Source organism: Miscanthus floridulus, chromosome 6 (assembly GCF_019320115.1).
Source record: "Miscanthus floridulus cultivar M001 chromosome 6, ASM1932011v1, whole genome shotgun sequence".
Taxonomy (NCBI): Eukaryota; Viridiplantae; Streptophyta; class Magnoliopsida; order Poales; family Poaceae; genus Miscanthus; species Miscanthus floridulus.
This window is the reverse complement of record NC_089585.1, coordinates 114358025-114383631: the sequence shown is the minus strand read 5'-3', so window position 1 is coordinate 114383631 and position 25607 is coordinate 114358025. Positions and strand designations below refer to the sequence as shown.

The following is a 25607-nucleotide window of genomic DNA, read 5'->3' as shown; positions in this document are numbered from 1 at the left end:
CGTATTCGATACCGAATTCGTTTAGAGGGGTTTAAATCTGTCTATATCCGAGTCCGGATATTCAACACCCGATATCATATCCGTATCCGAATCCACAAATCACATGTTTATAGGGATGAAAACGGTACGGATATTTTCCGACCGTATTCGAAACCGAATTCGTTTAGAGGGGTTGAGATCTATCCGTATCCGAGTCCGGATATCCAACATCCGATACCGTATCCGTATCCGAATACTCAAATCACATATTTATGATGTCGATATCCAATCGTATCATATCCGACATAGTTGACACTATCCGTATTCGAATCCGAATCCGGACAGAAATATGAAAACAAATGTAATATCGGTGATATCCGTCCGTATCCGATCTGTTTTCATCCCTACATATTTATGATGTCGATATCCAATCATATCCTATCCGGCATGGTTGACACTATCCGTATTCGAATCCGAATCCGGACAGAAATATAAAAACAAATGTAATATTAATGATATCCGTTCGTATCCGATCCGTTTTCGTCCCTACCTGATGAAAACGGATCGGATACGAACGGATATCACCGATATTACATTTGTTTTCATATTTCTGTCCGGATTCGGATTCGAATACGGATAGTGTCAACTATGTCGGATAGGATACGATTGGATATCGACATCATAAATATGCGATTTGAGTATTCGGATATGGATACGGTATCGGATGTTGGATATCCGGACTCGGATACGGACAGATCTCAACTCCTCTAAACAGATTCGGTTTCGAATACGGTCGGAAAATATCCGTATCGATTTCATCCATCAACGAAGAAGAGCAGCGATGGCTACTCCCGCAGTCCGGCTCCTGCATCAACACGAAACGCTTTGCCTGGGCAACAAAACAAGAACCGCACGCCGCGAGAGGCTCGGCAGCAGGACATCCGTTGATTCGTTGAGTCACTCCCGTCCTTTGGCAGATTGCGGACCATATTTCAGCAGCGCATCACACGTCCCCGATTGGTGGGGAATAACACGAATATGATGACACGAGTACGAAAGAAACTAAAGGGAAAACAAAGAAGAATTGGTGGTGCTGGACAGGGACGAGACGACGCTTGGCAGCGCCGCGCCGGCAGAGGAACGGGCCCAGGTTCATGGCTTCTGCACGCACGCATCAAGTCCGCACAGACACATTCCACTCTTTTCAAAGAAAACTACAATTTTAAATTTGGAAACAAGTCAAACTTTGTTAAATCTAGTTAAATGCATAGAAAATACTATTAATATTTCTCTCTAAATAGGTATTTCATATAATTGATCTAATAATGCTTCGATTTCATAGATGTTAGTATTTTTTTATACATCTGATTGACTTTGAAATTATTTGAGTCCTAAAACCGAGAACTGTATTATACTAACATCTATGATATGTTCAGGCATTGGCCCTACAACTACGTGACCTTGTCCTAGCATTGGCCCACTACTACAGAATGGACTTGTTGTCCCGGGCAGTAACGGCCTTTAGTCCCGGTTACCGCGCCGGGACAACGATCCCGGGACTAAAAGTGGAACCTTCAGTCCCGGGTCATAAAGCCGGGACTAAAGAGGGACCTTTAGTCTCGGTTGGTGTTACCAACCGGGACTAAAGGCCCTCCAGCCGAGCAAACATGGCGCACCCTTTAGTCCCGATTGGTAACCCAATCGAGACTAAAGGTTCACCCTTTAGTCCCGGTTGGGGTTACCAACCGGGACTAAAGGTTCCTTTTCTTTTTTTTTTAATTTGTTTTCAGTTCAGTTACACATATTTGTTTAATATATAATATGTTTTTATGTACGTATTCTACGCTGCTAATATAAATACACGCACGCATATAAATACATCTAATTCTTATCTCAAGCATTATTCGAATAAAGTATGAAACTATATATATTATAGATATATATGTATATATACAACACTTTCATAATCTTGTTCTCGAAAATAACGATATCAATAAACATTTAATTTACATCATTAGTTTCTTAGATCAAAGTAGAACTCGCCGTTGGGATTTAGCACTTTTTCTAGAAGATATCCTGCTATTGACTCTTGAATTGCTTTTAGATGGTCTTTTTGCATGACCCTTCGTTTCAATCATTCAGTCTTGCATTTGAAATAAAAGGAAAAGTATTAATACATATATATATATATAAATATATATATTTATTTAAAAATAAATAAAAAATGATATATACATACTCTGAGGACATCTTCAGGAGTTCTTCTTATGTATGCAGTGATAAATTCACAAACGTAGTATCCACACAAGTTATTACCTGGTTCCTGCCGCAAACACCACTATACGAGAAGAAGATTATTCTCAGCATCTCACACGTAAATTGAAGTACGATATAGTAATTAAACATGTGGGGAAGTATATATAGTACTACTTACTGGTATTTCAACTACATTAAGTGGTGCCTTGCAATCCTTACGGTGTTGTCGAATAAACTCTTTCCAAACCCTGTGCGACCAATAATGTACGATCGTTAATAAATTATGGCAAAGTCTATTCAATAATAGTTGTGCGCGAGAGATCGAAATTACCCCTGGATAATGTCTATCATATCTTGGTATTGTGCTCGCTCTTTTCTCAATGAGTCCAAGATTACTAACTGACTTGAGTTTAACTCAATGACAATGAGTATCCAGTGAAACCTGCATTGGTTTATACACACACGTACATGCATATAAGTTGTATTGATATTACATAAAATGTGTAGACTACATTATTATTAACACTTACTCAAAGTTGTATGGGAAAAGTATTGTTGTCTTGTCGTGCTGCTTCACGAAAAACATCATGATATTCTCCTATGCTTCAGATACCCATCGCTCATTGACAATAATACCGGTTTTGAATACGATATAAGGATCAATGAAGCCAACACTGGTGTCTTGTATTCTTTGGAGCTCTGACATCTGGAATCTATATATAAATATAAGTTACATGTGAGGATAATTATATACACGTACGCATGGAAGTGAGTTTATTAAATAAAAGTAAGAATCACTTACAAACAAAAGGAGCTAATGATTGATTTGTCCAGAGCGTCCAAGTGGAATAGTTGATGCAATTCTTCGAAACTAATATGTAAGATGTCATCGCCACGGAAGTAATGATGGTCTCTAAATCTGACAAAGATCCACTGCTCACCCCTGCCACACGCCTGCATGTACCACTTGTTGAGCAAGTATATTTGCGTACCCAATTCATTCAGAGCCGCAGGGTTGTACAGACTTTTGCCATATTTATAAGTCTTCCAGGTATCAACTTCCAGGTTCTGGATTGGAGCTTTGCCCGTCAATTGATCCAAGGTTAAACCAGTATCTTTAAAAAAAGCATTAAGGGCTTGAACCGACACTTCTCCAGAGTTGTCTGGTCGATAGACTTCTATGTTGGAACCATATTCATTAGCAACAACAAGATTTTGCATTGGTTGCTTCTGCTGTCCGAGCTGTGGGACATCCTTCCCTGATGCTCTTTTCCTTTTCTTATCTGCATCATATGACTTCACGAGGGAGCGGTCATAGTCTGATAGTGGCGAAGGCTTACGAAGTTCAATCATCTTTTTCTTGTGAGCATCGACCTTCTGCCTCAGCACATCTCGTGGTATGTAAAAGTACGGCTTCTTCTTAAGCTTTGCTTGACTCTTGTTTTTGATATCTATAAAAAAATCTTTTACTTTTTTGTCTTCTTCAGCTGCTATTTGCTCATCAGTCTTTTTCAGGAAGTATTTCTTGAGAAATAACTCTTTTTTTCGGGGTCTTCTTTGCCGCCGGGACCTTAGACGTCTTTGTAGTGCGTCGCTGTGGAGGGGTGGGGGCGGTGTTGGAGATCGACGTGGAGGCGATGAGGCCGGTGTTGGTGGAGACCGACGTGGAGACGTTGGAGATCGTTGTGGAGGCAGTGGGGCCGGTGTAGGAGTTGGAGATCGTTGTGGAAAATGCGTAAGAAACTCACATCGCGATCCGGGCACTTGTAGAAAACACGACCCTTGTTGGGTCCCTGTCTCTTGACTCGGTACTCCATCACAATCTTCTGCTTACACTTGCCGCAGATAATGAGAGGGAGTTCTGGCCTCAGTCGTTTCGCAACCGAACGAGAGGCCGAGGATCCGGTAACAGTTATCATCTACTTTCTATACTTATTTTTGCAAACTAGTGTAAATTTCATATTTTCTAAAATGATATATTTAAACAAAACTAGTACGGATTTCACATGTTTCAATAAATAACCATCCATACTAGTTGATCTTGCTTACGTGATCAACTCGGCGAGCATTTCTCCACCGGACGGCACCGTACTTGGCCAAGGAAGAGCTCCGATTCTACGAGAAAGGGAACACGGTCTTCCACGACCGTTGCCGCTCTCCCTCATAGAATCAAAGCTCCTCCTTGACGTCCGTTACCGCTCGGCAGAGAACATGCTCGCCGACCTGAACACGATCCGCAAGTTCAACTAGTACAGATTTTCTACATTTTTCTAACCATTTTCTAAGTTTTTCATTTCATGGAAAATTTAATTCTAAAAAATAAAAGGCATGATTTCTAAGTATTTCATTTCATGGAAAAAATAATTCTAAGTGACCTGCTCGATATCGGCGAGCTCGTGGGCGTTTAGGTTGCCGAGGATAGTAATATTTGTAGATGACATTTGTAGGTCCGAAGTTATCAAATATCCATCAAATTATAGCTCAAAAACATGTTTCAATAAATAACCATCCGTACTAGTTGACCTTGCTTACGTGATCATCTCGGCGAGCATTTCTCTACCGGACGGCACCGTACTTGGCCAAGGAAGAGCTCCGATTCTACGAGAAAGGGAACACGGTCTTCCACGACCGTTGCCGCTCTTCCTCGTAGAATCAAAGCTCCTCCTTGACGTCCGTTACCGCTCGGCAGAGAATATGGTCGCCGAGATGAATACGGTCCGCAAGTTCAACTAGTACGGATTTTCTATAATTTTCTAACAATTTTCTAAGTTTTTCATTTCATGGAAAAATTAATTCTAAGATCACGTAAGCCACCGGGGACGAGGATGGCGCGTGCTCCAGCGAGGACGAGCGAGGTGTGATTTTGATGAACTAATTTAACTTTTGTTTATCCAAACATATATGCAAATCATCATGTGATTTTGAGCTAAAAATGACATATAAAATCATAATAAAGTCCAACATATAAAGTTACACATGCATCTACATCGCAAAATGAGATAAGCTACTGATAAAACATAAGAGGATTAAGTTTGCTACCTCCAAAATCGAAGAGCAACACCAATGGAGGAGGAGAGTGCAAGAACAACAGCAAGCTGAAGAACAGAGGCAGTGAGTTTGAATAATGGAATGGCTCGGGCTCGGGGAGGAAGAATTGAGCAGAATTATAGGCCGGGATAATTAGTCCCGGTTAGGGGTCCAAACTGGGACTAAAGATTAATCTTTATTCCCGGGGAATCACCCAAACCAGGATTAAAATCTTTAGTCCCGGCTAGTATTACCAACCGGGACTACCTTTAGTCCCGGTTGGTAATACCAGCCGGGACTAAAGATCCCTGCCCCGCGGACGACCGTTGGGCAGGGACCTTTAGTCCCGGTTGGTACCAACCGGGACTAAAGGGTCATTTAGTCCCGAGGACAAAAAAAAATGCCGAGGCTAATACTAAATTGGGACATCATTCTAAAGTCTGTTCTCTAGTAATGGCCCTTAGCCTTTGATATGTTCAGGAGCCGGCCGCTGGGCTCGGCAGAATGGACAAGGAGTGTTAACTCGATCTGTACGATGACCAGCGCTGCAATCTGAGGGTGGCATACTGGCATGCATGCCCCCGGCAGCCTTGTCGTTGTCGCCGTGTTGCATACAGTACCTGGAGTAGAGCAAATGCATCCGGACGCTGGGATGGGAGTCAGTGGATGACGGTGCCGGTGCCGGTGAAGACCTGCAAACTCCGTCGTAACCCTAGTACCTGTACAGAAAGATGATTACTACGGGTACTAGCAGGCAAGAGATGCCGTGAAGAATGGTGTCAATGTCTGATCCTCACTGAGATCCCGTTTGGAGCGGAGGTTCTCCATGTATAGGAATCTTTCTATATGAAACATGCGCCCAAACCGCGGCCAGACAGCGTGCCACGTCACCGGTTTTTTGCGGCCGTTCGATCGGGCGCGCGGACGGCCCAGATCGGGCGATCCGCGGTCATTTTACAAGAAACCCCTTCAACTTTTCGGAAATCAACCCGCGCTCCAGAAGCCCTCTCAGAATATTTTGCAAAAAACGCCTCAAATTATTTGGAAATCAACCCCGCATCCCTCTTCCCTCTCCTGTCTGTAACCCTATCGTGCAAACTCCCACAGCCCCGCAGCCGCCTCTCTCCCGCAGCCCTATCGCGTGCGCCGCCGTCTCTCCCGCCCTCGACTCTCCAGCAGCCAGTGTAGCGATTCGCGAGCAAGACGCAGGTAAGAGATGCTCCTTGCACTGATTCGTTTTGCCCGACATTGGGTTGGGTTGGCGTACTTTGTTTCTCATGGCGCTGATTTGGTTAGGTCAGGAGGTGAGGATGGTGTAGACGACGCAGGAGGAGGCTGCGTCGGCGTAGGGCGCAGGAGGAGGCGGAGGGCAGCCGCAGCGGCTTCGTCGTCGGCGGGCCGAGTTGGGACCTCGGGCTGGAGATCCAAGTCCCCTTCGAGCAAAGACCCTAGGCTCCTTCTTCCTCCGGCTCGGCGGCCTGTGCCTGGTGATATTCACTGTACCCGCAGCTCCAATTGCAGCTGCAAACTTCAATCCCGGAAAGGTGCGCCAAAATATCCCATCTTAAACTCTCTGATAAAACGTAAAACTGTAGTTCAGTATGGGTAAATGAAACTCCAGACCTGAATCAGAGAATACACGCAGTTGATTTCTTATGTCTGAATGTGTTTGAGTTAAAGATGGAAAATGCTGCTTAATTTGTTTGCAACTCTATGGGTTTTGAGTTGTAAAATTCAACTCAGCATGCTTGATTTTGCATTGGCAGAAATATTAGTGGACAATTGATACATAGATCATCTGATATGCTTTGTGAATGACTAGCTATGCACGAGATTACCTATTCATGTTGGGGTTTAATATGTTCTTCATCCATTCCTGTCTTAGTATATCATACTATTCTCAATTACGACAATTGAAGCATCCCATTTAACTTAGTATGTGTTCTATCATACTATTCCTGTCTTAGATCCACGACTGCTCCTCAGTGCGGAGCCTGTTCATCCAAAACTATGAGGCAGCGCTATCATATGGACATGCTATAACTCAAAATCATTAGATAGTTCAGAATTCAGAGCATTACACAAAAGATGACATCCTCGCCGTTCTCTCATGTGTAGTTTCAGTTTTGATGTACTGCCTTTCCTACTGCTTTCTTAGTCTGAAAATACTTGCTCTGCTAATTGCAAGTCAAGTTTGTTAATTACTGTACAAACACGACATTATTTGTCTCACAGGAATAATACATCATCTTTTGGGGCTGCTAGTACAATGTTGAAGTGCATTGGGAATCTTGTGAATCTTGTAAGGCCATTCGACGTTCTTAGCATGATCTTTCAGTGCCTCACATTCTAATTAATGCTAGGAAACGGTACTGTTGCATTGCTTTTTTTACCAGCAAACTAATACTAGATTTTATAAACATTGATTCTTTCAACAATACCTTGTTTCTATTTTAATTTTGTATCTGAAATCAGTCGTATAATGTATGACCTATGTCAGTTATTTGGTGCTTCAGTCCCGTTCAAGTGCCTTATTCAACTCTAAGAATTAGTAGTACAGATTTTTCACACCTCACAACAACGTATATATGTGCATGCAAATTTAGGTAGTATAACACAGTTGGATCGAGCAAGGCACAGAATGATATTTTGAGAAAATATTTGAACTCCTGATAGTGCTACTGCTGTAAATATTAATCATGACTCCACGACAACTTAGCTCAACTTCAAAATCCTTATATATTACTAATGTGGGTGATCTCGTAGCTCAACCTTTTGCACTAATAATGGTATAAAAAAACTACACCGGCGAACTCCAAAGAGGCGCGGCAAAGCCGCGCTGAGTTTTCTAGTTTCAATGGAATATCGTTTCTCCGTTTCGCTAACGTCAGTTTCTTTCTTTCTTCTTATCAAACGAGCCGAATTTGGCCGCCAACCAGAGCATCCATGATAGCAAAAATCTTTTACTGCGTCTGATCTAAAATCTACGGTGCCCATCCACCGACTGTACACACGGCAAAAAAAAAAAAATCTCCCCTGCGCCCCTCGCTCTCCCCACACGCCGCTCTCCCGCGCCCGTCCCTTCCCGCGCGCCGCTCCCTCCCACGCGCGCCGTCCTCCTGCTCCGCCGCCCCTCCCCACGCCGCCCTCTGGAGCCCTCCCCTCCACATGCTCCACTGCCGCTCTGCCCTTGCCAGCGCCGCCACTGCTCCATCCTCTCCATCCCCTCCTCTGAACGCCACCTCCGTCCTCACCTGCGCTGCCACCCCGCCGTGCCCTAGGGTTGGCCGGCCTTATCCGCGGCGCCTCGTCGCCGTGCCCTAGGGATGCCCGGCGTCACCCCCGCCGGCCGTGACGTGGTGTAGGGCTGGCCGCCCTTGCCTGCGTCGCCGTCGAATGCCCTAGAGTTGGCCGCCCTCGCCGGCGCCGCCGGCGCGACGGTCCCGAGCTGTCTCTGTCACATTTCGTCTCCTTGGAGCAAAGTGTGCCAGGTTGTGGGTGCCTACTTCTGATTTATGATTCTAGATGCCCAAAAACTTTTCCTTTTGTTTTGACCGGACATTGATTTTGTTTCCAGGGATCTAATGGAGATGTATTGTCTATTTTTGGTCTGCCAACTAATGTGTCTTCGTGTCTGTGATGATGCCGGCTCCCCCTTCCTTCTCTAGAAATTGCTACACTGGTAATTGCTACTTTATCCTTCTGTTCGGTGTCTTCCCTTCCTTGATTATGTCCAGAGACAGCAGAATGTAATTGTGGATTGTGATGGAGGTGCATACTGATCGCTTTTTGTAAATTGGTTGACAGGGATGTATTGCTTTTGAGGAAAAAACATTAGTTTACACGTCAGTTTCAAAGGCAAGGCATGTTAGTGTTAGCGTTATATATCTTTGTTATGGCTAGCAAAAAGATTCAGGACCAACATAGAATTAAAATTTCTTTTGGGCATAGTCCATTTTTTCCCTAGCTGTTATTGATCATGTGTAAGCATAGGTAAATAGACCTGATTATCTTCATAACTGATTACTACTCAGGTAGGCTTGGTGAGTTAGTTTTAGTTTCTCTTATTAATCTGTCGACACATATCTTAATTAGTACATGTCAGTTGTTTTTGAAGCTGTCATGTTATCAGAGTATCAAATTGGTCTTTATATATGGCTGTTCCATTGATAACATGCTAATACTATGACCATGTGACCCCTTCTCTGTAGGTACGATGTCCTACAAAGTGCCCTCATGATTTTTGATGAAATGTCTACATGGATATATTGGACACAGATCTCAGGTACTAAGGTGTAGCATCTTTGCTCTGCTTATGCTATTAGTTTTGGTGTCAGTTTCAAAGGCAAGACATATTAGTGTTAGCATTATATACTTTTTTATGGCTACAAAAAAGATTCAGGGCCAACATAGAATTAAATTTCTTTTGGGCATACTTCATGTTTTTCCCTACCTGTTACGGATCATGTGTAGCATAGTTAAATAGAGCTTCTTATCTTCATAACTGATCAAGGTTAGACAGCTCTGCATTCAGTTTACCATATGTTCCTTCCAGTTTGACCTCTTTAGTCCTTTGTCATAATTTGTCTGCGGCAGGTTGTCCTGAGTCTTTTTTGTGTCTAATAACAAACATAGTTACCTGTCTAATCAACTGTCTCTGCCACATACGTAATAATAATGATGTTGCTTTGGTTCTCCACCAAAAATAAAAGTTTTGGTTGACTGAATAAAGATACAAATATTATTGGACTAATTAGCGCTCTTTCAGGATCCTATGTCCACTTATTGAGATGGTAGGTCTATACTGCTTGTTTTAAGTTTTTTTATGCACAGGCGAGGGTAAGGCTTGCCACTGACACCCTTCCCCAGACCCCGCACAGAGCGGGAGCTCTCTGCACTGGGTACGCCCTATACTCTTGCCGTCATTTCTAAGTGTGATGTTATTCTTCCTGAATGCAGAGGCTACACATGCATATGCAGGTGTTGGCTTTCATAATAAAGATCTTTCTCATTTTTAGATTTAGATTAGACTTATATACTTTGTTTACGTTTTCACTGCACATTGTTTCATATAATTCCTCACACCACATTTTTCTGTGTTGCTAACAATTGCTTTGTATTGCAAACACTTTTTATTCACTTCTCAGCCTCCATATGTACAACGCAACTGCAGGTACTTCCTATGTTGGTAAGTTGTCATACTTTTCTCTCTTTTTTTTAAGAAAATTCTGCAAACTATATTATGCCTGTGCAGTTACTACAAACTATTTTTTTCCTGATTTTTTTTTGCACTGGCGAGGTGGTATTTTATAGTGATTTAGTCACCAGCAGCTGCTAACCGATCTGTTGATCTGCTGTTCGGGTGAGAATCTTTTTTTGGTCCCTTTTACTTTACATTTTATTCATGCATCGCTTCCATTTGACTGTGATTTTCCGCGCCGGTAAAAACCAGATCTCATTACAGTAGTAGCCTGTTTGATTGTGATGGTGCCAACCTTGTTTTGTCCATTGGAAAAACTCTACTGTTGGCCTACTTTCAAAGTTCAGAAATCACCGTTGTGTTGCTATGCTCCTACTATTTGCCTACTTTCATAGTTCAGAGATCGCAGGTGTGTTTGTATGCCCTCACCGAGTAGGTTTTTTTTTGTCATGCCATGTTGGAATCTGTTGGCGCTAATTTTCCCTTCTGCTGGTGCAGTGGCCGTGAGGTGTTTCGCGGTGATTAAGCCATAAACCAGCCTTTCCTACAATTCTTCTTGTTGTGCTTAGTGCGTACCTATGTTCATATGTTCTGCTGGGTTCCACTGGATTTTGAGAGCAGGCAGGTATTATGCAATAGACCTGAGCACATGACCATGTCTGAGATATTTGTTTGATTTCTTAGTGTAGGATTTTGAGACCAGGCAGGTATTATGTTATAGATTGATGATCATATTACCATGTGTTATCTTGCCATGCTTTGCTGATGCTTACAACATGTCTCTTCTGTTTTGCAAAATTAAAGTGCGAGAATAGAATAGTCTCAGTAAAAAAAAAAAAAATTCGCTCATGAGATATTTTGTTCCCCTTCCATAACAGTGGCTGATTTGTGGTTTAATGCTTCGTATTAGGCACAACTCTACTTGCCTTTGCTATCGGTGGTCCTGCAATCATGTTGGTTTAAATTATGAATCATGATGGCAACAATAGCATAGGATGGAAACAACATATCTACAGTCGCTTATTTATGTTCCTTTGATTTATTATTATTGCTGCGTTTTAACATCTATTTTCCATATTTCCTTTTTTCTGCTTTGCCCTTCGGTACTTTGCTGATTGACTAAAGAAAAAAATTCCCCACATAGGTTGGCTAGCCTGTTGCGAGTGCTGCTGGCAGAAATAGTCTAAACCCATCATGCGGCATTTGGGTGAGTTCTGTAGGGAACTTTTATTATTTTTCCATTCCTTGTTTATCATATCATTGTCTTCCCTTCACTCACATTATTTGTAGGTTAAGGGTTGCTCCACTGTTGGTGTTCAACACAAAATCGTGGATATCACAGGATAGGAACCTGGTGAATTCCTATGCAGCTCTTGCTGTTTTTTTTTTGGGTTCACATGTGTTCTGTTAACAAGAACCTGCATGGACTCTTACCTTGCATGATTGTTTCTGAAAGTATGGTTCATAATTATGGAATAGCTGTTATCACCTTAGCTTACTGATTATACGCATAACATTGCAGCACGTTCCAATTATTACTTGGTCACCTATATCTCTACATAACCTATTTGTCAGGCTTAATCTATCTGCCTAATAATCCACATACACAAGCCAGTTTGAGGGAATGCGTATCCCATGCCAGTTTTATGCCTAACCCATTATCAAGCTTGTGCACATGCTCAAGAAGCGCATCGTTAATTGCCTTCGCCCTCTTCTAATCATGAGGTAAGGCCGGCCCTAAGCCTTATCTTGAGGGATAAATTGATTTAATATGGATTTATTAGTTCAGTGAGAGGAAATGCCATTTATGTGCTATGAGAATTAGTAGAGTGATAGTTGACATTTTCATATATAGTTAACCCATTAGTTCAGTGATAGTAGCGGTGGTGACAATTAGTTCAGTGGAAATGAGAGGTCTGACATAGCAGGTTTTAGTGTGCCGAACATGAGTCTGCTCCAAGAATCCTCTGCTACTGGCCTGGGGCTGGCTCCTTGGGCTCTTCCTACACTCCCATTTTGCTGGTGACCTTTATAGAATTAGCATATGCAGGAAATGTGCAGTCCGCTATAGTTGTGCATTCCTAAAATGAAAGTTGTATTATTTTGTGTTTTGGTTTTGGTTCTTAAATAAATGTTTGCTGAGAGAGGATTTCATACATTGGCCTTTTCTTTTATCAAATACATTGTCTTTGCTATATACAGGAGATGTCCAGCAGGGGACAACTGTGCTTAGTTTCTATCCACATTAAAATTTGTAAAACGAAAGAAACATTTATTACCTGTATAACAATAACTTGCTATTCGCTTCACAGATTTAGTTTGACTAACTTTTTGGTTTTTAGTTCTCAATAGCATGACACTGACAGAGTCCCATAAATACCTCAATCTTTTATCAATATATTACCATATCCCAGAGATGTGCACCACCATGGAATACCTGTATAGCACCCTTGGTTTCGTACAGATATTGTTATCACATTTATGTCCTTTAGCACACATGCATAATTCTATAATCTAAAATAGAGTAAGCTCACTGCAGTTCTGTGACAGCAACAGGCAACAGCAAGACCTGGCCATGGCGGTGAGGGGGTTGGTGGTGGTGGCGCATGCGGTGGTGTCAAAGATGCAATGACAGCCTTCTTATCTGTCAATGTTCTGTGTGTCTACATCTATTGGCCGCATGTACTGAATCCTACATGGCCGATTTCGTCAACCTTCTCTGCAGTGTGCTGCTATATGTTCGTGTGGCCTACATTGACTGCAAAGGTACATGTCCTAGCAGCATATTCATAGGATACATGCATGAATGCTCCTAACAACTAAAGGTCATGGGATTGTTTTTTAGATTTAGACCTCCATGAAGTAAAATGTAACAGATCCATAATAAGATCCTTAATATACGAAAATATACAAGTGTACATTAAAATAACAAAATACAAAATGAATGTGCTTGAGCAACATGCCAAACCTTTTTCCTTTCCTTTTTTTTGCCATTTTTGAAGTATAAGAACTTCTGTTATGAATTTAGCGATACCAGTAGGGCTGAATTACTGGAATTTATTGCCAACTCCCTTTATCTGTTCATGACCGACACCATTTTTGGAGTAGCCCCAGGTTGTCTACTGCTTCCTCCTTTAACTATTGCCTAGGTTTCTTTCTTCAATTGAGTGTGATGTTTTCATTATATGATGGTAATGCCTTCTCTATCTTACATGCTGGCCAAAGTGACCACCCTGTATTATGAACCCCATGTAGATATTTTTTTGGGAAAAAAAACATAAATGCAGTTGCAATTGATATTTACTGGTTGTTTTTTATGGCAGTTGCCTAATTTGATTGCCATTCGCACAGTGTTATTGGGACACTATACTGTCGGTAGCACTAACCCTGTCATTGCTGAAGTGGGAAATGAAGGTGCCACGACCATCGAAGGAGTGAGTGAGGCACATGCTGCTGGGAAGGACAAGAGACGCCTGAGAAGCTATGTACATCTGTATCGACTATCTAACAATTCTTTTCTGACAGCAAGGGCTTGACTGCAACAAAGGAATGCAAAATAGAGGAATTGGAAGAAAAAAAACTGAAATAGGATACAGTGGACAGTGAAAAACTATAGATCCTACCGGAATTGATACTTTGAGATGTTAGGAATGGTGGGAAGAAGGTACATGAATCAGAGCAAGCGTAGCAAGAGAGAGAGCAAAGATTCTTTCCCTTGGGTTGGAGTGGAGTTTTTTATTTTCTATGTTTTGCACTGCTATGATTTGTTTTCCTTTGGAATGGAACTCAAATTTGCTTAAATGTATGAGCATTGTTACTCTCTAAGATTTTAGAATTTCATCATAGACTGTGTATGATCTGGAAATATCATGTCTATGATTACCACGCACAGAAAATGCCATGATCTGCGCCTTAACCGGGTGATTCGTCGACGCCGACGTGCCTGACGGCGTGCGCCACGGACTAGTGTATATTTTTGACACAAAGGAATGGAAGAAATCCGTTTCACTGAAACGACGAGCGAATTTGTATTTTTGCAGGAATGAAAGAATGAGCTTTTGCTTCATGGAAAACTTTCATTGTGCTCACCGGCGCGCACCCACAGTAATCAAGCGCGCCTATTGACACTAATAAAGCTCTGGCGTTCTTCTTCGTTACTAGAAAGCTAACAAGTGTATTCAAACCAGGAGTTTGTTGCACAAAAGGGATAAAATGGACAGCAAAGTGAAACAAGCATCTGTTTCTTTATCCCAATAATTAAGGAAACAATAATTCTTGAGTCTGTCCACGGTACAACCGTAGAACATCATAACATCACAAGTCCTTTTCGGATACTAATACTAAGTCAGCCTGTTCGGTTGGCTGATTCGTATCGTTGCTGGTTCGTGAAGAAGTACTGCTGACTGATTTATGTGAGAGAAAAATATTCTTCCGGAGAGAAAAATATTCTTCCGGCTGAAAATTTACGATCGTTTACGCCACATCCAAACAAACAGGTCTCACGCTATCCACGTTATCATCCACTGCGAGCTTGAAGAAAAAAAAAATCTTCCGCCTCACTCGTTGATTCCCGACTCTCTTCTCTCTCCAATATCTCTTTTTTTCTTCCGGCACTTCCTTATTGCCCACAACGAAATCTGTCAATCTTGCTTCCTCCGTCGTCGGCTTGCTCCCAAATCCTTCGAGCGCAGCCACCATTGGCTCCCCTGTCTCCTGCGGGGTCATGCTCCCGTCGCCGCTCATGGAAAAGTTCAAAGAGTGTCGCTGCAACCACGGCAGGTATGGCTGTGTGGGCTCGTCCATGCTGGGAGTGGACACAGAATGTGATGACCTTCTTGCTCCTCCGGTCCTCCCTACGGTGAGCTCGATGGTTATGGGCCGGGGCATTCAGTTGGAGCTGCAACCTTCGCCCTTGAACTCATCCCCTAGCTATTGTACATCCAAACCCATATGGCAGTCTGACTTATCTGTCGTGAGAGAAAAATACTGGCTTATAAGCCAAACGAACGGGATGATTTATGAAGTTGTGTTTATAAGCCATCCAAACCCATGTTGTTGCATCTGATTTATGAAGTTGTGTTTATTGTTTCTCCGTGTTGCATGAGACCATTTGGGGGTATTGCAAGATGATTTCCTAATGCTGCAATAGATGATTTATGTTTTGCAGAAAGTAAGTTTTGATTTGCGATTGCCATTTTCTCCTAGTGTTGCAACAACCCCGAGTTTTACCAAGTCCAACCAACGCTATGAAAATTTGGAGCAAGGCAAAAAAATTCTTGTGTTGACGCTCACTCATTGATCATTATTTGTATTGTATTTGGGTCCTTGATTTTTTGTGATGGTTCAGATCTAATTATTATTAAAGTACCTCCATCAGAAACTCGATTTTTGTGATGGATTTAGATCTAATGATCTCAGCCTTTGTTCTAACTCATGGTGCTATGTTTGTTCTACACCTCAATGTGCTTTGGATCTTCTTCATCTTTTTGTCATTTCCTTAGCGGTGAGATACTCCATGACCACCGTTCTAGTCTCAGGCCAGGATGTCTGCTGGCTCCGCGACGAGCTCCACAGCATGCAGCTTTTCCTGCACGAGGTGGAGACGTGCAGCGGCGATGGCAGCGCGACCACAGAAGCATGGGTCCACCAGATGTGGGACATCATGCTTATTCGGAGGACGTCTTCGATGTCTTGGATGCTAATCAGGTGCGTGGTTGCAGCATCCTCGGTAACTTGAGAGCATGGAGCAAAGTAGAGGCTCGGATCAGGCGCATCAAGAAGCAGCTGAGCGACATCTCTCGCCGGCGGTTTGAGTACCCAAACCCAGCAGACTCCAGTGATAAGATCATTGGTCTCTTAGCCTCGTCTCCCCTAGTTCATGACAAAGACACTGTAGGCCTAGATAGAGACCTGGAAGCGTTGCTTCAGCATATTTGGGTGAGGAATCAGAGCTGAGCGTCATGTCCTTGGTTGGCATGGGTGGTGTTGGGAAGACCACGCTTGCCAAGAAGGTGTACAACCACCCAGATGTGAAGAGGCACTTCGATTGCAGTTCATGGGTCTATGTTTCAAATAAGATGGAGCTGCGAGGTGTCCTTCGTGAGATGGCCAGGGGCTGGTGAGGATCCTCTCTGCCGAGGCAAACTCTCTCAGTGAGGGGCAACTCCAAGAACTTGCTCTGGAGTGGCCTCAGAGGTATGTGTTGTATACTTATAGGATCACTAGGAATGTAATCTAGCCGGGTACTTCATGTAAATAGGTAGCATGTCCTAGTACATGTTCTAGACAGAGATTAGAGGGAAGAGTGGAGGAACGTGTCGAACCTGACACCGCAGAAGAGGATCCACTCGCGTCCGCTATGGAGTCGGTGTCTGCGCTAGGGCAGCGACGGTTGGGGAAGAGGACGGTGATGAGCAGTGGCGACCGGCGGTGAAGATCGGTGGCGGCGCAGGTGCAGTCCAGCATCGTGGGAGCCCTTCAGGTGCAGATGCAGAGGCGGCGCGGCTGGTGGCTTCCCATCACTAGCTGCGTCCCTCTAGATCGGATTAAGGTTTTGGTATCGGTGGGGAGCACGGCTCAAGTCAACCTCGTGATCAGAGCTGTCGGCCCCTATCTCTTTTTATAGCGCAGTGTGACAGGGACCCTCCAGCCATGGTGGGCTGGGCGCCCCGATCAGGGCGCGAATCGAAGGCCCAACTGGGTCGTTGGGTCCAGTTAGGATTAGAGATCAATCTAACAATCTCCCCCTTAATCTCCTTCCATCTTTTATTTTTATATCATTTACTTTTGTTCATTTCATTACAGATTAGCGCATAGAGCATGTTTCATTGTCACGGTCAATTGCCGATAGATTTAATAGCTACAATACACCACTCTGTTATAAAATAGATACTTAACTTTTGGGCCTTCTTTTGTCAAGGAATTATAGGCTTTCCCTTAAACCCATGTCGGCTACATGTTCTCTGAACACGTTGGGTGGTAATCCTTTTGTAAGCGGATCCGCGAGCATCTTTTCGGTACTTATATGCTCAAGACTTATGACATGATCCCGGACTTTATCTTTCACAATATAATACTTTATGTCAATGTGTTTGGCAGCACCACTTGACTTATTGTTGTGAGCATACTGTACTGTCGGATTACTATCGCAGTATAACTTAAGTGGTCTATAGATGTTGTCAACCACCTTCAAACGGGGTATGAACTTCTTTAGCCAGTTCACCTGCCCCGTTGCCTCATAACACGCTACAAACTCGGCATACATTGTGGACGATGTAGTGACGGTTTGCTTTGAGCTTTTCCATGAAATAGCTCCCCCTGCGAGAGTGAATATATATCCAGACATGGATTTTCTATCATCTCTCGCATAATCAGAATCTGAATATCCCACTATATTGAGTGAATCAGATCTTCTATACGTCATCATGAGGCCTTTCATTCCTTGCAAATAACGCAAGACTTTCTTTGCTAATTTCTAGTGTTCTGTTCCAAGATTGCTCTGGAATCTGCCAAGTAACCCGGTAACAAATGCCTAAGTCAGGGCGCGTACATACTTGAGCATATTGCAAGCTTCCGACAGCGGAAAGCATATGAAACCTCTTTCATTTGATCGATCTCATATTGGTTCTTGGGGCATTGAAAATCCTCATATCTATCGCTCTTGACTATAGGAGCAGGATGAGGGACTACATTTATATATACTGAATTTCTTTAAGATTCTTTCTATGTACGTCTTTTGTGACCGTCCTAATATCCCTTTACTTCTATCTCGGTGAATCTCGATCCCTAGAACGAACGAGGATTCACCAAGATCTTTCATATTAAATTTTGAGGACAAAAATTTATTTGTCTCTAGTAGTAGACTGACATCACTACTAGCAAGTAAGATGTCGTCCACATACAGGACAAGGAAGATAAACTTCCCATTCTTAAACTTTGCATAGACACAATTGTCCTCAACATTCTCTTTAAACCTAAAATTTCTTATTGTCTGATCAAACTTTAAGTACCACTGTCTTGAAGCTTGTTTTAATCCATAAATGGATTTCTTTAGGCGACATCCCATTCGATCTTTTCCTTCCACGACAAAACCTTTCGGTTGTGCCATGTAAACATTTTTCTCCAAGTCTCTGTTGAGAAATACCGTCTTTACATCCATCTGATGTAATTCTAAATTGTAATGTGCCACTAATACCATTATGATTTTAAAGGAATCCTTACATGAGACTGGAGAAAAGGTCTTATTGTAATCAATTCCTTCTCTTTGCGTAAAACCTTTTGCCACAAGTCGCGCTTTATATCTCTCTCTCTATATTCCCTTAAGAGTCAAAAGTTTTGTTTTATAGACCCATTTACAGCCTACTGTTTGGGCTCATTTAGGAATTATTTCTAAGTCCCAAACTTTATTGGCATTCATAGATTTCATTTCATCTTCCATGGCCTTAAGCCACTTTGATGAATGATCACTTCTCATGGCTTCTTCAAATAAGGTGGGATCATTCTCCATTTGAAATTCCTCAGTATTATATACTTCATAGTCAGCAGGAATAGCTGATCTTCTAACTCTTTGAGACCTTTTAGGAGCCTCCACATTTGGCACATATTCTGTTTGAGGTTGTTGTTGCTCCCCCTCATGTGTGACAATAGGTTCTACAGGATCCTAAAGAATAGTTTTCTCATCGTCATTTATTGTTGCCACAGGCGGAATAACAACAGGTGCTAGCATCACAGTGTCTTGCATTGTCGGTGCAGCGACAGCAAGTAGTGAGAAAAATAGCTCATGAATCATCGGAGTGGGCGCATACACCTACTTCTCTTTAAGGTCAATTTCTCGAGCTACCATGCTCCCCCTGATCATTTCATCCTCTAGGAAGACAGCGTGTCTCGTTTTCATAAACTTTGTATATCTGTTTGGACAGTAGAAACGAAAACCTTTTGACTTTTCTGGGTAGTCGATGAAATGACAACTTACTATTTTGGGATCTAGCTTTTCAATGTTTGGGTTAAATACTTTAGCCTCAGCAGGACTCCCCCACACACGTAAGTGGTTTAGTGAGGGTACTCTTACTGTCCACAACTCATACGGTGTTTTGGACACCGACTTACTTGGTACTCTATTGAGAATATGGATGATAGTTTTTAACGCCTTCATCCACAGGCTCAACGGTAAGGTGGAGTAACTTATCATACTGCGCACCATATCCATCAGGGTACGATTGTGTCTTTCAGCTACTCCATTCTGTTGAGGTTCACCCGGTGTAGAATACTGTAGCTACAATGCCATTCTCCTGTAAGAACCTTGCAAAAGGTCCAGAAACTTGGCCATATGGGGTATGCCGACTGTAGTACTCCCCCCACGGTCAGACCTAACTATCTTAATCTTTAAATTGTATTGGTTTTCAACTTTCTGCCTTAAATATCTTAAATTTATCCAATGCTTCTATTCTTTCTTTGATTGGATAAATATAGCCATAACGGGAGTAATCATCTGTGAATGTTATGAACGAATCATAACCATCCACACTCTTTATAGGAAACAGGACCGCAGGATGTCTGTGTGAATAATATGTAAAATTCCTACGCTTCGTTTGACATCTTTCTTAATTTTCTGTACATACTTTCCTTTTATGCATTCTCTGCATTGTTCTAAATCTAAGAGCTCTAATGGAGGAAGAATATCATTCTTAACTAGTCTTTCTATTCCCCCTCGAAATATAGCCTAAACGACAGTGTCATAATTTTAACAACGCATCATGAACTCTCTTTCGTTTTCTGTTTACATCCGCAGACGAGGATACATTCTCATTGTCGCACGCAATGTTCCCATCATCGCATACAACATTCACATTATCACGTAGTGATAACAAATAAAGCTCATTTTATAAGATAGCACGACCAACACATGCATTATTAAATATTATCTTACATTTGCTATTTTCAAAATGACAATCATATCCATCATTGTCCAAGCATAAAACACTAATCAAGTTTCTCTGTAAAGAGGAAACATAAAGTACATCTCTAAGTAAAAGAGTGAAGCCATCAGCAAGCTCTAGATAAAGATCGCCAACGACTTTGACATCTGCTCAGACTCCATTTGCAACTTTAACGTGTCTTTCGCTTCTTTGCGTAGTCCTCATCGAACGGAATCCTATAAAGAATTAGCAACATGAACAGTTGCACCTGAGTCAATCCACCAAGTAGATTTTGAATATTGTACATACAGAGATTTATTTATGAACGTAATAATGTTTTCACCTTTCTTTGTCATGATCATCTTTAAGTAATCGGGACAATATTTCTTATAATGTCCCGTCTTTTTGCAATAGAGACACCGGTCTTTCTTTACTGTGAACTTGTTTTTCACATAATTAATAGTGCCACCATTGGTAGCTTTCATTCTCTCCTCCTCTTACACATACATAGCCATGAGCCTCTCCATGTCTTATTTCTCGGGCTATATGTTGTAGTTGACAATAAAAGTGTCAAACTCTTTTGGCAAGGAAGCAAAAATCAGATGGATAAAAACTTTTTCTTGAGAGCCAGATCTATTGGTTTTAGCTCGGATGCCAAATTGCTCATCGTTAGTATGTGCTCTCTTATGCCACCATTACCTGAGTAACTCTCTGCCACCAGCTGCTTTATCAGCTGGGTAGCATATGTCTTTGAAAAGCCAGTGAATTGACTCTTTATTCTTTCGAGATACTCGGTAACGGTGTCACACTCTGGGATTGAGCCCACAATTGCAGGCTTAATCATAGTTCTTTATCACAGCCATACATTTCTTGTTGGTAGTGACCCACTTCCTATGCTCAAAGTCATAGGACATTCTTTGGAATGCAAAATCCCTCTCTCTGGTTGCCCAAGCGGCATCAGCCTCGTTTGTCTTCATCACCGGTGCCACGGGTTCAATGGGACACGGTGAGGTGACTACCCAGTCCACCTCAACCAAGATAAAGGCTAGGTCTATCTTTTTCTTTCACTCCGTGTAGTTATTATCCTTTAAGAGTGGGGATCTCTTTGTTACAACCCATCAAGTTGTATCCGTCTGAAAAACATAATTTATATAGAGTGAGAACATAAATAATAACAACAATTGCATGCCTTAGTTTCAATGTTGGTCAAAATTAAAATATACAATTGTCCTCTACATTAATTCTACATCATCGTTGGGCAGAAATAGAATTAATGCATGACAAAAACTCATCATAATATTACCATTAATCAATGTTGGTCAGAGTAATAATAATATTATAATAAGCCAAAACATATCCGTTTTTTAAAATTAAATTCTCCTGTTGGTTCGAATTTAATAATGAAAATAACATCTTTATATACGCAACAGAAAATTAATCTTAATTTAGTGAATTTTACCCACAGGAAAATTCTTTTTTCTATTTTCTTTAAGCCATTTATCCATTTTCTAGGAAATAAATATTCACTGGAAAAAGAAAAACAAAAAATGACTCATTTCAGCACTGTTCATTGGCCCAGCAAGGAAAAACAGCTCGGCTCACTACCTCTGCGCGACGCCCGGCCGCACCCAGGCCGCAACGTGGGCCTAGGCCGGCAAAGTGCCACAGCCGCACACGCCCACCTGGGCCACGAAATGGCCCGCTCGATCTGAGCCGTCCGCACCGATCCGACGGTCGAGCGTCGTTATCGAGTAATCAAAACCCCCCGACGGCCGACGCGGGCGAAACCCTAACGCCATTCTCTTTTTTGCTCTCTCTCTCTCTCTCTCTCTCTCTTCGCCGCTCTCTCTTCTCTCCTCAGCGCAGCAACAGCAGGAACCGAGCGAGCAGACGACGGAGGGCGAGCAGAGCCTCGGAGCCGTCGCCGACCCCTTCGCCGGCGTGCGTGTTCCCCAGCGTGTGAGCGCGTCGCCGTCGAGCGGCCTAGCCGCGGCGCCCCTTTGGCCAGAGCCCGGCGAGCAGCGCCCCGGCTCGGCCTTCTTCTCCCCGTGCGCCGGTGAGGCAGTAGTGCTTGCGTAGCGGCGAGGTAGGCCTCCCCTTCCCCAACGTCCCCCTTTAGATTCGCTTCTCTGTTTGTGTTCTCGGATTCAACCGATTGGGGATAGGGATCGAAGTTAGGATTTCACTGTTTATCTTCCCCGTGAACTCTTCACGGGTTTAGGGTTTGACTCTCAACTTCTTAAGGTCAAAACCCTCTTCTTCTTCTCCTTTCCTTAACCCAGTTAGGGTTAGGGTTCAACCAAACCCTTTGTCTTCTCAGATTCGAGCTAGATCTGACCTTTCTTTCTTTTCTAACTTCTCTGCCGAGATCTACACCTAGCAACCTGGCTCCGATACCATTGTTGTATACTTATAGAATCACTAGGAGCGTAGATCTAGCCGGGTACTTCATGTAAATAGGTAGCATGTCCTAGTACATGTTCTAGACAGAGATTAGAGGGAAGAGTGGAGGAACGTGTCGAACATGACACCGTAGAGAAGGATCCACTCGCGTCCGTCATGGAGTCGGTATCTGCGCTAGGGCAGCGACGGTTGGGGAAGAGGACGGTGATGAGCAGTGGCAACCGGTGGCGGCGCAGTGTAGTCTGGCGTCGTGGGAGCCCTTCGGTGCAGATGTAGAGGTGGCGCAGCTGGTGGCTTCCCGTAACTAGTCGCGCCCCTCTAGATCGGATTAGGGTTTAGGTGTCGGTGGGGAGCACAAATCAGGTGAACCTCGTGATCAGAGCCGCCGGCCCCCACCTCTTTTATAGCGCAGTGTGACAGGGGCTCTCCAGCCATGGTGGGCTGGGCACCCTCGATCAGGATTAGAGATCAATCTAACAGTATGCGGTTTTTGCTTGTGCTTGATGACGTCTGGGAGAAAGGGCTCTGGGATGTGATCAAGCTGGTATTGCCTAAGAATGGCAGGAGCCGGGTCCTTGTGACAACGCGTAACGTTGTCGTGGCTGAGTCAGTTATTGATGCGAGAAGTGATGTCCATCGACTTCAGCCAATGACATTTGAAGATTCCTGCAATTTGTTTTGTAGAAAGGCATTCTTGACAGATGGGGTATGCCCTGATGACATGACAGAGACCGCTAAGGACATTGTGAGGGAGTGTATTGGTTTGCCCCTTGCTATAGTTGCTGCAGGGAGCATGATGTCAAGGAAGAAAAAAACAGACACCGAATGGACGTGTCTTGGAGAGTATTCAGAAGGACTTAAGCAACGGTGAAATGGGAGTCCACCAAGCACTCTTTTTAAGCTACAAGGATCTTCCACACCCTTTGAAGCCATGTTTTCTGCTGCTTTCTGTCATTCCATACGACTCAGAGATCTCACGAAAGAAACTAGTTCGACTATGGATTGCTGAAGGTTTTGTGAAAAAGAAAAATGATGAGACACTTGAAACAACCGCAGAGAAGTACCTCATGGAGCTCATTAACAGAAGCATGATAGAAGCGTCGGTCGTTAGCAGCAGCGGGAGAGTAAAAGCATGCAGAATTCATGATCTCCTTCACGATCTTGCCGTCTCGCTATCTGAAAATGGAAACTTTTCTGTCATTTGTCATGATAAAGGTGCAAGCACTAGTGCTCGGCGCATCTCATTACAGACATCTCATGTGCAATTCCACAAAGAACACAAGAAAAAAATGCGATCTGTTTTCATGTTCAGTGGTAGTGCACCTGTTGTATTGAAAAGCAACATTGTTGCAAAGAGATTTAAACTGGTAAGAATTTTGGATTTAGAAAATGCCAAGTGCTAAAACTTCCAAAAGAGATACGAGGACTACTACACTTGAGGTATCTTGGGCTAAGAGGAACAGAATTGAAGAAGCTCCCAAGAACACTGCAGAAACTCTATCACTTGCAAACTCTTGATATCAGGAAGACTTGGATAAGTATAATTGCATTTCAAATCAAGTGTTTGAGGAATTTAAGAAACCTAGAGATGAAGCAAGATGGCAAAAGCATCAAGGCCCTGACAGGACTTTCCCAGCTTGGTGAACTCCAAGTATTAACTGGTTTGCAAGCAAGTGCAACTGTTGTTCATGAGATTGCAAGCCTTACTAAGCTTCAAAAGCTTGCTGTAGAGGACTTAAACAATGAAGATGCAGAAAAACTGTGTTCTTGAGTAAACAATATGAAAGAACTATCATACCTATCCATCTTCTCAGGTGATGGCATCAGACCTCTTGACATTGCAACATTGAAGCCTTCATCATCATGTCTACAGAAGCTGCACATAGCTGGACCATTACAGAAATTGCCAGATTGGTTCACTCAGTTAGATAAGCTTACAAAGCTACGCTTGAGCTTCTCAAAACTGGAAGAAGATCCACTTTCAGTTCTCTCTCAATTGCCAAATCTGCTATTCCTCCAGCTGAACAAAGCATACCAGGGAAAAGCGATGAGATGCTGCTGTCCAGGCTTTCCAAACCTGAAAATATTTATCATAACTGAACATGAGGAGCTGGAGGAATGGGATGTCGATGAAGGAGCCATGCCCTGTGTCCTGGAAGTGTGGATCATGTCATGTGAAAATCTAGCGACAGTTCCTACTGGGTTGCAGTCTCTTGCTACATTTCAGAGACTGAGATTGGTGGGCATGCCAAGCTCGTTTACTGATAGATTGGGAGAACTTAGTGAAGATTTTGTTAGGGTCGAACACATCCCATCTATCCAGATCATTCAACAATATGGGTAACTGTTTAGGCCATTGCTTATAGGACTTCAAAGATAATCATATTGTAACACGAGGCTTTTTGATTTGTTGTTCTCGTGGGTTCAACTGTATATTTTTGTTTTTTCACAATCAGGGTTATAGCCTGTGTTTCATTAAGAGGAATAGAGTTACACGACACAGCTACAAGAGAACCATCGTAATATATTTTTGTTTTCACAGGTATGTTTTGCAATCATTAGAGCAGTTGCTTGTTATGATTCCTGAATAATCGCTATCAGAAGGTCTGTACATTCAGACCGATTAACTTGCACAAGAACTGAAGAAAGTTTAGGTTGGCACTGGTATTTTACCAAGAAAAATCCAAGATGCATCCTGGAACCCATGATGACGGAAATTATAATCATTAGCTGATTACCATGACATGGTGCACAAAATTCCATGAATTATAACCACACGATTCTGCTAGCTAAGCAGAACTGAAATACCAGGTGCACAGTCCAAAGCA

The 25607-nt window shown here is 42.7% G+C and overlaps 1 long non-coding RNA gene and 1 pseudogene across 50 annotated transcripts; both read left to right on the top strand.

Annotated features, from left to right (window-relative positions):
* Positions 1-6322: 6322 nt before the first annotated feature.
* LOC136456643 (uncharacterized) lies at positions 6323-14287 on the top strand. 50 transcript variants are annotated; one of them, XR_010759468.1, is made up of 15 exons: positions 6323-6471; positions 6559-6806; positions 7498-8753; positions 8840-8944; positions 9070-9120; positions 9474-9547; positions 10096-10163; positions 10410-10450; positions 10576-10624; positions 10715-10871; positions 10961-11087; positions 11607-11669; positions 11753-11816; positions 13013-13228; positions 13786-14287. It is a non-coding gene; the product is annotated as an uncharacterized lncRNA (long non-coding RNA). The 50 variants fall into 50 exon arrangements; XR_010759479.1 differs by having other exon boundaries at positions 9474-9555; XR_010759481.1 differs by lacking the exon at positions 10096-10163.
* A 1690-nt stretch (positions 14288-15977) lies between these two features.
* Positions 15978-25123, top strand: LOC136461055 (disease resistance protein RPM1-like; annotated as a pseudogene).
* Positions 25124-25607: the final 484 nt, after the last annotated feature.